We start from the raw sequence: 13,047 nt of genomic DNA, 5'->3' as shown, positions 1-13,047 counted from the left end.
CAAGGATGGAATTACAAAAAGTTTAATGAGCACAAAAGAGACATTATACACAGAAAGATTCCATGCTGGAACATATTGAATTTCACACCTTCCCTTATATTCCAGTTTACCTAAGGCTTCATATATATAGGATAACTATAGAGAGCGTATATATAAAAATTTCACATTTACATAATGGAGAAGAAAAATACAAATTGAGAGACCATGTGCTATTCTCTCATGAGGGGAGGGGAACTGTGATCGAGAACTATGAAATCTATTCCACACTATTATTAAAAGTATAAAGAACTGAAAACAGATTAAAGACATCTTATATAAATACGGCAAGAAACTGAAAGAAGGAAATCTCAGGACATGTGTTTTCTGTGAGCTGAGGATTAAAATGCTTTGATGTGACAGTAAAGCGATTAGGAAAGTCCAAGAAAAAGAGAAGTTGGCACAAGAAAATTTCTAAATCCCATTTGAATAGCAACAAAGCAAATACTCATGACAAAAATAACTATCATGCTGAAAACATTGTTTGGATGAATTTTTCAAAATGCAAAAGGTCACAACAATGATAGAAGAGGAACCAAATGTGATAATGAAATGGCAAACACCCACAATCTATTTTTCTCAGCAAAATGCACAACAAATTAAAATGAACTAATACTCAAAATAGAATAAAATAAAAGAATTCAAGGTGGATAACAGCAGCTCAGTATGTACCAGGCAAAAAATTAAATAAAAGACAACAGAAGATATCAGACATTGACTAAAGAATGATCCGGTTTCTTTCAGATGTGGTTTTTAGCAACATGCAAAATTGTGATAATGTCAATCACAAGCTGACTGTATTAACTGACTGCCACATGGTAGGTAGACAACAAAGAAGTACACTCTACAGTGCAAGTTTTTCAATCTGTGTGAGCCTGTAAGAGAATAGTATACAATGAAAACGCTGACAATGACTCTCCAAAATCATGAAGATTGAAAGAAAATTTCCTGAATTTTCTTTCTTTTCTGTGAAATACTTAAACAATATTTGAAGAGACTAAATAGTATCTTCTAAAATAGTTGAGTGCTATGAAAAATGGATATATACAGGGAGGAACTATTCCTCTGAGAACCAACAAGACTGCAGGAATAAAAAAGAAGGAGAAGCAATGGGCTAGGAAGATCATAGGTCATGGAAATATTCAAGTGGCTCTGAACAGCATCTGTAGGGTTTACACCTTTGTCTGTTTGTTTCTCCTTAAATGTTTTTGGTTTTGGTTTTTACCTTTTGCTTGAAGAACTGAAGGGAATCCTGCATGGTCCAGGCAAGGAAGCAAACCAAAAAAAGAGGTGAGAATAAAAATTCACTTCACATTGACTTTGTTATCCTGGATCAGACTTTGGGGAGTAACCTGTAGGTTGCCAGGTGGCTCACTGTCAGAATATATAAAACAAAGCACAATCTTGGAAGAGGTTTCTAGGCAATTATCATTCCAATTCCAGGTGCACAATAAAGCTTAAGGAGCAGCTACTCGAAATTCCTGTACAAAACCCATGTGACCATGAAGATGGGTTCTATAGCTAAAGGGCTTAGAATCTAGTATGGCCTCTGAATGAGATAACATAAAAGAAAGCAAACTAAAATATACATGGCATACCATACTAAGATGGGTTCTATTAACTGGGAGCTAAGGAGGAAGAGTTTGGCATAAGCATTCTGGAAGATGTGGGTGAAGTTTGCCTCTATAGCAAAAGGTGGGTGGGTGAGGTCTACTAATGCATATAGCAAAAATGTCACCAGGCTATTAACAAAATCCACTCGCAGCCTTCTGGGCAGAAAACAGGTATTTTATCTCTTCCATTAAGGAAAGGCCCTGTGCGTTTAACATTCCTGCTTTCCCTATGGGCAAAAGGCACCTTTATGCCACTAACAAAGAAGAAATAAAGGGTTTTTTGTTGTTGTTGTTAAATGAAAACAATGTTAAATCAATGATGTTAATATACATTTCAGAAGCCTTTTCTGCAATGCTAAATAATGTAAATAAAGTCCCAAAAATTGACACGTTTAATTTTTTATATTTTTATTTTTTATTCTATAGCTGTGTAGTATTCCAGCTCTAATACATTTTATTCCCCTCCCACGCACAGATTATTTTTATACCTTCTGGAGAAAATGCAGAGAATGTTGCATATCTAGGGAACCTGGTTGAATTCTGTTGGCAATGGCCTTAGATAGACCTTGCCTCTGCAGCTGGCAACCTGTGACTGCTAGAGACCACCTCCTGTCATTAGAGGATATTTAGTACTATGATTACCAAATTAGAGTCATGCTAAATTATATGCTAACACATACAAACACTCACATGCGCACACACACACAGACACACACACACACACACACACACACACACATTACCATGTCTGGAGGCGCCTTCAGTCAGACTTAAATTTCAGATACAATGTCAGAGAAAGGTTTAGGACAAATTTATTTAGGTTTCAATTGACTACTTAATATCATTTAACCAAAACAGCATAGCTCATTGATTACTTCTTCCTGCTAAATTTTGCAAACAAATGGCTTTATTTTGCAAATTTACAATGTATCTAGCAAATACTATCATAAGCACATATAGCTCAGTACATCATACATGCCTCACTATATTAAGTGGGGCAGGTCTTAACTACTTAGTGCCTGAACCAGTAAAGGAAGCTCAAATAAAGCTAAAAATGAAATACTTAAAAATTCTGAAACAACCAGAATCTGTGACTTTCAAATATACCCATGGCAACTAAAAGTTTTATAGCTCCAAAACAACTCATTTTTATAAATTGCTCTATGCTATCATAATTGTAGAAAGCCAATACCTACATAATTTAGAGTGTACTTTCAGCCCATAACAGTAAGAAGAGTGTGTAGGAAACAATCAAGTCAGATTTGAAATTTTGAAGCTAAACCTTGAGATGAAGAGAGATTAAACATCGGAAGTTCCTTATTTGCTTATTTCTGCAAGCAAATACAATTACTGAGGGCAACTGGCATGATGAACCTAGCCTGAAACGTTTTATTTAATTGGGTTATGACAATTTCAGAACAGATCTGAAATATTTCATTCCTTCCCAATATAAGACATTTAGTTTTAAATCAAGTATTTTTGATCGACAAGCTCTAAAGCATTTCTCTGAGATTTTCTCAGCTTATTCAGTAGAACAGCTAGATCTTCATTTTCTTCTTAATGTATCTTTCTCTCACTTATAAAATCATCATGGAGTTATTTAACAAAGGAGAAAAAACAATTTTCTGACTCAGATGATATGATTTTAGTTATGTTTTCTTTATGTAATTCATCTGTCATCTTGGGATGGGCAGACATTTGAGGTTTTAAGTGAACTGGGGTCTAGATATTCAGTGTACATATTTAAATTTTAGATGGGAATGTCAAAATAAGCAAAGGAAAGTCAATGTGTAATCCTTAAATTATTGAATACAAGTTCAAGCAGTTTGTGGACAATCTGGAAACACACAGAGCTAAATTGGTCTGCTTTGTAGCATGTTTGATTCTATCAGGCTTTTCTACAAGAATAAAAAAGCAGATAATTAAAGTAAATATTGACAATATTACTCAACACTTTATTTAACAATAAAGGAAAGCATTCTACTTATGGAGATGTTTTTTGCATCCTTTGGCTTCCTTTGCTTGTTGTTAAAGTGATGGATCACTTCTTATAAGTGGACTGGTAGGAAGAAAATGAAGTCATATATGTCATGAGTCTGCCAGTAATCACATATTCACAGCCATGGACGATCAAATCAGCTATGATGATAACATGAGAATATCTCGGATATTCAGAAATTATGATTAAGTTGTTAACCACTTTTTGTTGTTTTTCTTGTGATTAATACAGTACTAATAAAATGTTTAGTCCAGCATGTGGTCTATTATTATATATATCATGTTAAAACCTAGAGATAGATGTAGGCTACTATTTACATCTAACTACAACCATAATCCATCAAATAAAGAATTCAAAACATTTTAAAAATGCCACACTTTAGAAAAATATTAATTTCTCTATATACATGCTTAAAACACCAGCAGAAAAACTGACTAGAGGGCAATTAACAACCAGATGAAGAAAGGGAAAAAGAAAATATATCTAGAAACTCCACACATTGACAAGATCACATTCTTTCTTTGATTATCATGGTGGTTCAAGAGCTACATGACAGCTCCATGACCTGTTTCTTGGTAAAATCACCAATAATATGAGAGGTCAAAGTGCACAGGAATTCACAATCTTTGCTTCAGACTCGAAATAGAAAACTGAGTATGTCAAAACACCCTACAATTTATGGGTAGGTGGTTATCAATACTTGAGGCTCTGAGACTTTGAGACTCTGTTTACATAGGTCAAGATCAAATGTATGTAGCCAGTATAATATTGAATTTCTTCTGAAAGTAAATAATATATCCATAAATTAAAACTAAGAAAATATTTAATTACTCAGAATCATATAGTTTTCTTTCCTTTATTTACCAACAACTGTGCCACAGACAGGGCTTACCCTAAAAAGTCTGCATTGAAGAAGAAGAAAGCAGTTATCCTTAAAGACATTGGCTATTACTCAGGACTAGAAGCAGACAGGAAAATCAAATTGGTAATAAATTTAGAAAAATTTTTACATAGTGATTAGTACTCTGAAGAAAATGAATGAGGATAATAATAAAGTGAGTAGGAGAAGGGAAATTTTTATGGTAAGTGATTACTGATGACCTTAAAACTGAACTTGAGAAATTGGCTTAGCATATTTACTACATGTAGACTTCAAAGGCAATCCTAAATATAAGAGTCAGGATTTTCTTGCCAAAGAGATTGGGAGAGTATTCTGCCAAGGCTCCAATTTTGAACATAGCAGACAAGGAAAATGAAATGGTAATAGAAATAGAATACTGACCTACAGTAAACACATTGTAAAGTTTATAGACATAAACTTACATATGCAGAACTGTGTCTGTAGGACATTTATTACAAGGATAGTGTAATGTAGATCTTAAAATTGCCATTTATCTGTCACAAAAACAAAGAAAATCGGAAATTACACAGTGAAACTCCAGTTAAAGTGATGTCCACAGCCTAGGTGTGAATTCTGTCTGAGTCTGCATTCATCACTGTTTCCCATGAATCTTCACGCTCACGTCTTTGAAGCATGGATCCATCTTGGGCACAGAATCATCAGTCTTGTCATTCTGTTTTATTCTCTGTTCCTGGATTTATTTCTGAAAAAAAAAAACAATTAAGCAGTTAATGGAGAAAGTTTTACTTTCAGAATTTTGAGCCCCTTCCACTCCACTCAAGCCCCAGGCTACCTTGCCAGCAGAGTCGCCCGACACCCGCAAGGGCCCGCACAGGATTCCCCAAGGGATTCTAAGACCTCTGGTGAGTGGAACACAGCGCCAGCCCCAATCCAATCGCGCGGAATCTGAGACTGCAGTACATAGGGAAGCAGACTACCCAGGCCTGACCTGGGTCACAAGCCACTTCCGCTCCACTCGAGCCCCGGGCCACCTTGCCAGTGGAGTCGCCTGACACCTGCAAGGGCCCACACAGGATTCCACAAGGGATCCTAAGACCTCTAGTGAGTGGAACACAATTTCTGCCAGGAGTCTGGTTCGAACACCAGACATCTGGGTACCTTCCCTGCAAGAAGAGAGCTTTCCTGCAGAGAATACTCTGCCCACTGAAACTAAGGAGAGTGCTACCCTCCCAGGTCTGCTTATAGAGGCTAACAGAGTCACCTGAAGAACAAGCTCTTAACAGAGACAACTATAACAGCTAGCTTCAGAGATTACCAGATGGCGAAAGGCAAACGTAAGAATCCTACTAACAGAAATCAAGACCACTCACCATCATCAGAACGCAGCACTCCCACCCCACCTAGTCCTGGGCACCCCAACACAACCGAAAATCTAGACCCAGATTTAAAAACATTTCTCATGATGATGATAGAGGACATCAAGAAGGACTTTCATAAGTCACTTAAAGAATTACAGGAGATCACTGCGAAAGAGTTACAGGCCCTTAAAGAAAAGCAGGAAAACACAGCCAAAAAGGTAGAAGTCCTTCAAGAAAAACAGGAAAACACATCCAAACAGGTGATGGAAATGAAAAAAACCATACTAGAACTAAAAAGGGAAGTAGACACAATAAAGAAAACCCAAAGCGAGGCAACTCTGGAGATAGAAACCCTAGGAAAGAGATCTGGAACCATAAATGCGAGCATCAGCAACAGAATACAAGAAATGGAAGAGAGAATCTCAGGTGCAGAAGATTCCATAGAAAACATCGACACAGCAGTCAAAGAAAATACAAAATGGAAAAGGATCCTAACTCAAAACATCCAGGAAATCCAGGACACAATGAGAAGACCAAACCTACGGATAATAGGAATTGATGAGAATGAAGATTTTCAACTTAAAGGGCCAGCTAATATCTTCAACAAAATAATAGAAGAAAACTTCCCAAACATAAAGAAAGAGATGCCCATGATCATACAAGAAGCATACAGAACTCCAAATAGACTGGACCAGAAAAGAAATTCCTCCCGACACATAATAATCAGAACAACAAATGCACTAAATAAAGATAGAATATTAAAAGCAGTAAGGGAGAAAGGTCAAGTAACATATAAAGGAAGGCCTATCAGAATTACACCAGACTTTTCACCAGAGACTATGAAAGCCAGAAGAGCCTGGACAGATGTTATACAGACACTAAGAGAACACAAATGCCAGCCCAGGCTAATATACCTGGCCAAACTCTCAATTACCATAGATGGAGAAACCAAAGTATTCCATGACAAATTCAACTTCACAAAATATCTATCCACAAATCCAGCCCTTCAAAGGATAATAACAGAAAAGAAGCAATACAAGGACGGAAATCATGCCCTAGAACAAGCAAGAAAGTAATCCCTCAACAAACCAAAAAGAAGACAGCCACAAGAACAGAATGCCAACTCTAACAACAAAAATAAAAGGAAGCAACAATTACTTTTCCTTAATATCTCTTAATATCAATGGACTCAATTCCCCAATAAAAAGACATAGACTAACAGACTGGCTACACAAACAGGACCCAACATTCTGCTGCTTACAGAAAACCCATCTCAGGGAAAAAGACAGACACTACCTCAGAGTGAAAGGCTGGAAAAAAATTTTCCAAGCAAATTGTCTGAAGAAACAAGCTGGAGTAGCCATTCTAATATCAGATAAAATCGACTTCCAACCCAAAGTTATCAAAAAAGACAAGGAGGGACACATCATACTCATCAAAGGTAAAATCCTCCAAGAGGAACTCTCAATTCTGAATATCTACGCTCCAAATGCAAGGGCAGCCACATTCATTAAAGAAACTTTAGTAAAGCTCAAAGCACACATTGCACCTCTCACAATAATAGTGGGAGACTTCAACACACCACTTTCATCAATGGACAGATGGTGGAAACAGAAACTAAACAGGGACACAGTGAAACTAACAGAAGTTATGAAACAAATGGACCTGACAGATATCTACAGAACATTTTATCCTAAAACAAAAGGATATACCTTCTTCTCAGCACCTCACAGGCCCTTCTCCAAAATAGACCATATAATTGGTCACAAAACAGGCCTGAACAGATACAAAAATATTGAAATTGTCCCATGTATCCTATCAGACCACCATGGCCTAAGACTGATCTTCAATAACAACATAAATAATGGAAAGCCAACATTCACTTGGAAACTGAACAACACTCTTCTCAATGATACCTTGGTCAAGAAAGGAATAAAGAAAGAAATTAAAGACTTTTTAGAGTTTAATGAAAATGAAGCCACAACGTACCGAAACCTTTGAGACACAATGAAAGCATTTCTAAGAGGGAAACTCATAGCTCTGAGTGTCTCCAAGAATAAACTGGAGAGAGCACATACTAGCAGCCTGACAATACATCTAAAAGCTCTAGAAAAAAGTAAGCAAATTCACCCAAGAGGAGTAGACGGCAGGAAATAATCAAACTCAGGGGTGAAATCAACCAAGTGGAAACAAAAAGAACTATTCAAAGAATTAACCAAACGAGGAGTTGGTTCTTTGAGAAAATCAACAAGATAGATAAACCCTTAGCTAGACTCACTAAAGGGCACAGGGACAAAATCCTCATTAACAAAATCAAAAATGAAAAGGGAGACATAACAACAGATCCTGAAGAAATCCAAAACAACATCAGATCCTTCTACAAAAGGTTAAACTCAACAAAACTGGAAAACCTGGACGAAATGGACAAATTTCTGGACAGATACCAGGTACCAAAGTTGAATCAGGATCAAGTTGACCATCTAAACAGTCCCATATCACCTAAAGAAATAGAAGCAGTTATTAATAGTCTCCCAGCCAAAAAAAAAAAAGCCCAGGACCAGATGGGTTTAGTGCAGAGTTCTATCAGACCTTCAAAGAAGATCTAATTCCAGTTCTGCACAAACTATTTCACAAAATAGAAGTAGAAGGTACTCTACCCAACTCATTTTATGAAGCCACTATTACTATGATACCTAAACCACAGAAAGACCCAACAAAGATAGCGAACTTCAGACCAATTTCTCTTATGAATATCGATTCAAAAATCCTCAATAAAATTCTTGCTAACCAAATCCAAGAACACATTAAAGCAATCATCCATCCTGACCAAGTAGGTTTTATTCCAGGGATGCAGGGATGGTTTAATATACGAAAATCCATCAATGTAATCCATTATATAAACAAACTCAAAGACAAAAACCACATGATCATCTCGTTAGATGCAGAAAAAGCATTTGACAAGATCCAACACCCATTCATGATAAAAGTTCTGGAAAGATCAGGAATTCAAGGCCCATACCTAAACATGATAAAAGCAATCTACAGCAAACCAGTAGCCAACATCAAAGTAAATGGAGAGAAGCTGGAAGCAATCCCACTAAAATCAGGGACTAGACAAGGCTGCCCACTTTCTCCCTACCTTTTCAACATAGTACTTGAAGTATTAGCCAGAGCAATTCCACAACAAAAGGAGATCAAGGGGATACAAATTGGAAAAGAGGAAGTCAATATATCACTTTTTGCAGATGATATGATAGTATATATAAGTGACCCTAAAAATTTTACCAAAGAACTCCTAAACCTGATAAACAGCTTCAGTGAAGTAGCTGGATGTAAAATAAACTCAAACAAGTCAATGGCCTTTCTCTATACAAAGAATAAACAGGCTGAGAAAGAAATTAGGGAAACAACACCCTTCTCAATAGTCACAAATAATATAAAATATCTTGGCGTGACTCTAACTAAGGAGGTGAAAGATCTGTATGATAAAAACTTCAAATCTCTGAAGAAAGAAATTAAAGAAGATCTCAGAAGATGGAAAGATCTCCCATGCTCATGGATTGGCAGGATCAACATTGTAAAAATGGCTATCTTGCCAAAAGCAATCTACAGATTCAATGCAATCCCCATCAAAATTCCAACTCAATTCTTCAACGAATTAGAAGGAGCAATTTGCAAATTCATCTGGAATAACAAAAAAACCTAGGATAGCAAAAAGTCTTCTCAAGGATAAAAGAACCTCTGGTGGAATCACCATGCCTGACCTAAAGCTTTACTACAGAGCAATTGTGATAAAAACTGCATGGTACTGGTATAGAGACAGACAAGTAGACCAATGGAATAGAATTGAAGACCCAGAAATGAACCCACACACCTATGGTCACTTGATCTTCGACAAGGGAGCTAAAACCATCCAGTGGAAGAAAGAGCATTTTCAACAATTGGTGCTGGCACAACTGGTTGTTATCATGTAGAAGAATGCGAATCGATCCATACTTATCTCCTTGTACTAAGGTCAAATCTAAGTGGATCAAGGAACTTCACATAAAACCAGAGACACTGAAACTTATAGAGGAGAAAGTGGGGAAAAGCCTTGAAGATATGGGCACAGGGGAAAAATTCCTGAACAGAACATCAAAGGCTTGTGCTGTAAGTTCGAGAATTGACAAATGGGACCTAATGAAACTCCAAAGTTTCTGCAAGGCAAAAGACACCGTCAATAAGACAAAGAGACCACCAACAGATTGGGAAAGGATCTTTACCTATCCTATATCAGATAGGGGACTAATATCCAACATATATAAAGAACTCAAGAAGGTGGACTTCAGAAAATCAAATAACCCCATTAAAAAATGGGGCTCAGAACTGAACAAAGAATTCTCACCTGAGGAATACCGAATGGCAGAGAAGCACCTGAAAAAAATGTTCAACATCCTTAATCATCAGGGAAATGCAAATCAAAACAACCCTGAGATTCCACCTCACACCAGTCAGAATGGCTAAGATCAAAAATTCAGGTGACAGCAGATGCTGGCGTGGATGTGGAGAAAGAGGAACACTCCTCCATTGTTGGTGGGATTGCAGGCTTGTACAACCACTCTGGAAATCAGTCTGGCGGTTCCTCAGAAAATTGGACATAGTATTACCGGAGGATCCAGCAATACCTCTCCTGGGCATATATCCAGAAGATGCCCCAACCGGTAAGAAGGACACATGCTCCACTATGTTCATAGCAGCCTTATTTATAATAGCCAGAAGCTGGAAAGAACCCAGATGCCCCTCAACAGAGGAATGGATACAGAAAATGTGGTACATCTACACAATGGAGTACTACTCAGCTATTAAAAAGAATGAATTTATGAAATTCCTAGCCAAATGGATGGACCTGGAGGGCATCATCCTGAGTGAGGTAACCCATTCACAAAGGAACTCACACAATATGTACTCACTGATAAGTGGATATTAGCCCCAAACCTAGGATATCCAAGATATAAGATACAATTTGCTAAACACATGAAACTCAAGAAGAATGAAGACTGAAGTGTGGACACTATGCCCCTCCTTAGAAGTGGGAACAAAACACCCATGGAAGGAGTTACAGAGACAAAGTTTGGAGCTGAGATGAAAGGATGGACCATGTAGAGACTGCCGTATCCAGGGATCCACCCCTTAATCAGCATCCAAACGCTGACACCATTGCATACACTAGCAAGATTTTATAGAAAAGACCCAGATGTAGCTGTCTCTTGTGAGACTATGCCGGGGACTAGCAAACACAGAAGTGGATGCTCACAGTCAGCTAATGGATGGATCACAGGGCTCCCAATGGAGGAGCTAGAGAAAGAACCCAAGGAGCTAAAGGGATCTGCAACCCTATAGGTGGAACAACGTTATGAACTAACCAGTACCCCGGAGCTCTTGACTCTAGCTGCATATGTATCAAAAGATGGCCTAGTCGGCCATCACTGGAAAGAGAGGCCCATTGGACACGCAAACTTTATATGCCCCAGTACAGGGGAACGCCAGGGCCAAAAAGGGGGAGTGGGTGGGTAGGGGAGTGGGGGAGGGTGGGTATGGGGGACTTTTGGTATAGCATTGGAAATGTAAATGAGCTAAATACCTAATAAAAAATGGAAAAAAAATGAAGCAAGGAAAAAAAAAAGAATTTTGAAGATACCTTATTGTGCATTTCCACAGGAATATATTCCATGCTTATGAGAAGCATCCTAAGCCCTTTCACTGTCTTTGTATGTAATCTCTGTCTCTTCACAGCTCCCTCTCCTCAGCACCACATTCATCCCCAGGGTTCTTGAGAACAATCATGGCTTACTTCTCCAGAGTTTGTCTACGTTCTTCAGTTCTGCCAGAAGACCACAGCCATGTTCCTCAGAAATATCTGACGTTTATGTTTACCGTTTCCCCAAGATAGACCATAACCAACAGTTAAATGTGATCAGAGAACAGCGCACTTTCCTCAACAGGGGACAGCTCTGGTAGGTACCTCAAGCTCCAAAGATGGTGAATCAGGTTGACTTAGATCTCTGCTGGAGTCATGGATTTGCCTCCTTCCTGTTTCTTTTCAGGCTTCACTCTTTTCTTATAGAGCACTGACTTAACAAATCGTGGCAGAAAACTAGTAGTCTCAGGCTCTATTTAGGGGGAATATTGCATAAGATATATATTTTATTTTCAACAAATAGTCATTAAATACTTGCTTAGGGTCAGGATTTTAGCAACATTCCCAAGATTTGTATATGAATGCCTGTTTTAGTCTTTGAGTTTGTAATGGAGAAAACAACAGTAGTATATAGATGCCTAAGGAAATATGTAAGGTAAAAAGAAAAAAATCTTAAACCGGGCGGTGGCGGTGCTCGCCTTTAATCCCAGCAATTTGGGAGGCAGAGGCAGGCAGATTTCTGAGTTCCAGGCTAGCCTGGTCTACAGAGTGAGTTCCAGGACAGCCAGGGCTACACAGAGAAACCCTGTCTTTAAAAACCAAAAGTAAATAAATAAATAAATAAATAAATAAATAAATAAATAAATAAAATTAAAAAATCTCAATGTACAGGAAACATATATTACTCTGTGGGATGGGGAGAAAGGAGATCATAAAAGATTTTATAAGGAATAATGCAAGTATGAATTCATCAAGCTGCTCTATGTAGGCAAGGTATAAATGTAAGAAGTCCAGACTTGTAGAAAGAAAGAGAAACAGAAAAAAACATCACTAGATAAAAAGACCTCAAGTCTTTTGGGTCTGAAAATCACATGCTAAAATTTCTACTGTGTACAGAAAGTTATGAGAGAGGAAATGAACATTGTACAGCAATCCAATGTCATGACTATTAATCTATTTAATTTAACATCTCTCTGGAGGCTTAAGAGTATTTTATAAATTATAAATAAATAATCAAGTATATGTTTAAATATAATGTACATATACATGTGTGTATATGCCTACATTAGTTTATGTTTACCACACCAGAGACAAAAAAAAAAAAAAAAAAAAAAAGCATCAGACCATTTTTCCTGGAGTTAGAAGGGTTCAGAAGTAGCCACGTAGGTGTTAGAAACCAAATCAATGTCCTTTGCAAGATTAAGCACTCTTAGCCACTGAACTATCTCTCCAGGGTCCTTGGCAGATTCTTAATCCAAACTCTATTGTGTGTGACTAGGACA

At 37.5% G+C, this 13,047-nt stretch overlaps 1 long non-coding RNA gene across 1 annotated transcript in view; it reads left to right on the top strand.

Annotated features, from left to right (window-relative positions):
- Window positions 1-11,855, top strand: part of Gm31018 — a 54,963-nt gene extending 43,108 nt beyond the window's left edge. The window contains exon 3 of the long non-coding RNA XR_386094.2: window positions 11,641-11,855. This is a non-coding gene — a long non-coding RNA (predicted gene, 31018). The remainder of the gene's footprint in view (window positions 1-11,640) is intronic.
- Window positions 11,856-13,047: the final 1,192 nt, after the last annotated feature.

Source organism: Mus musculus, chromosome 18 (genome assembly GCF_000001635.26).
Source record: "Mus musculus strain C57BL/6J chromosome 18, GRCm38.p6 C57BL/6J".
NCBI lineage: Eukaryota > Metazoa > Chordata > Mammalia > Rodentia > Muridae > Mus > Mus musculus.
Note: the sequence above shows the minus strand (reverse complement) of the source record. Positions and strands in the feature narration are given on the sequence as shown.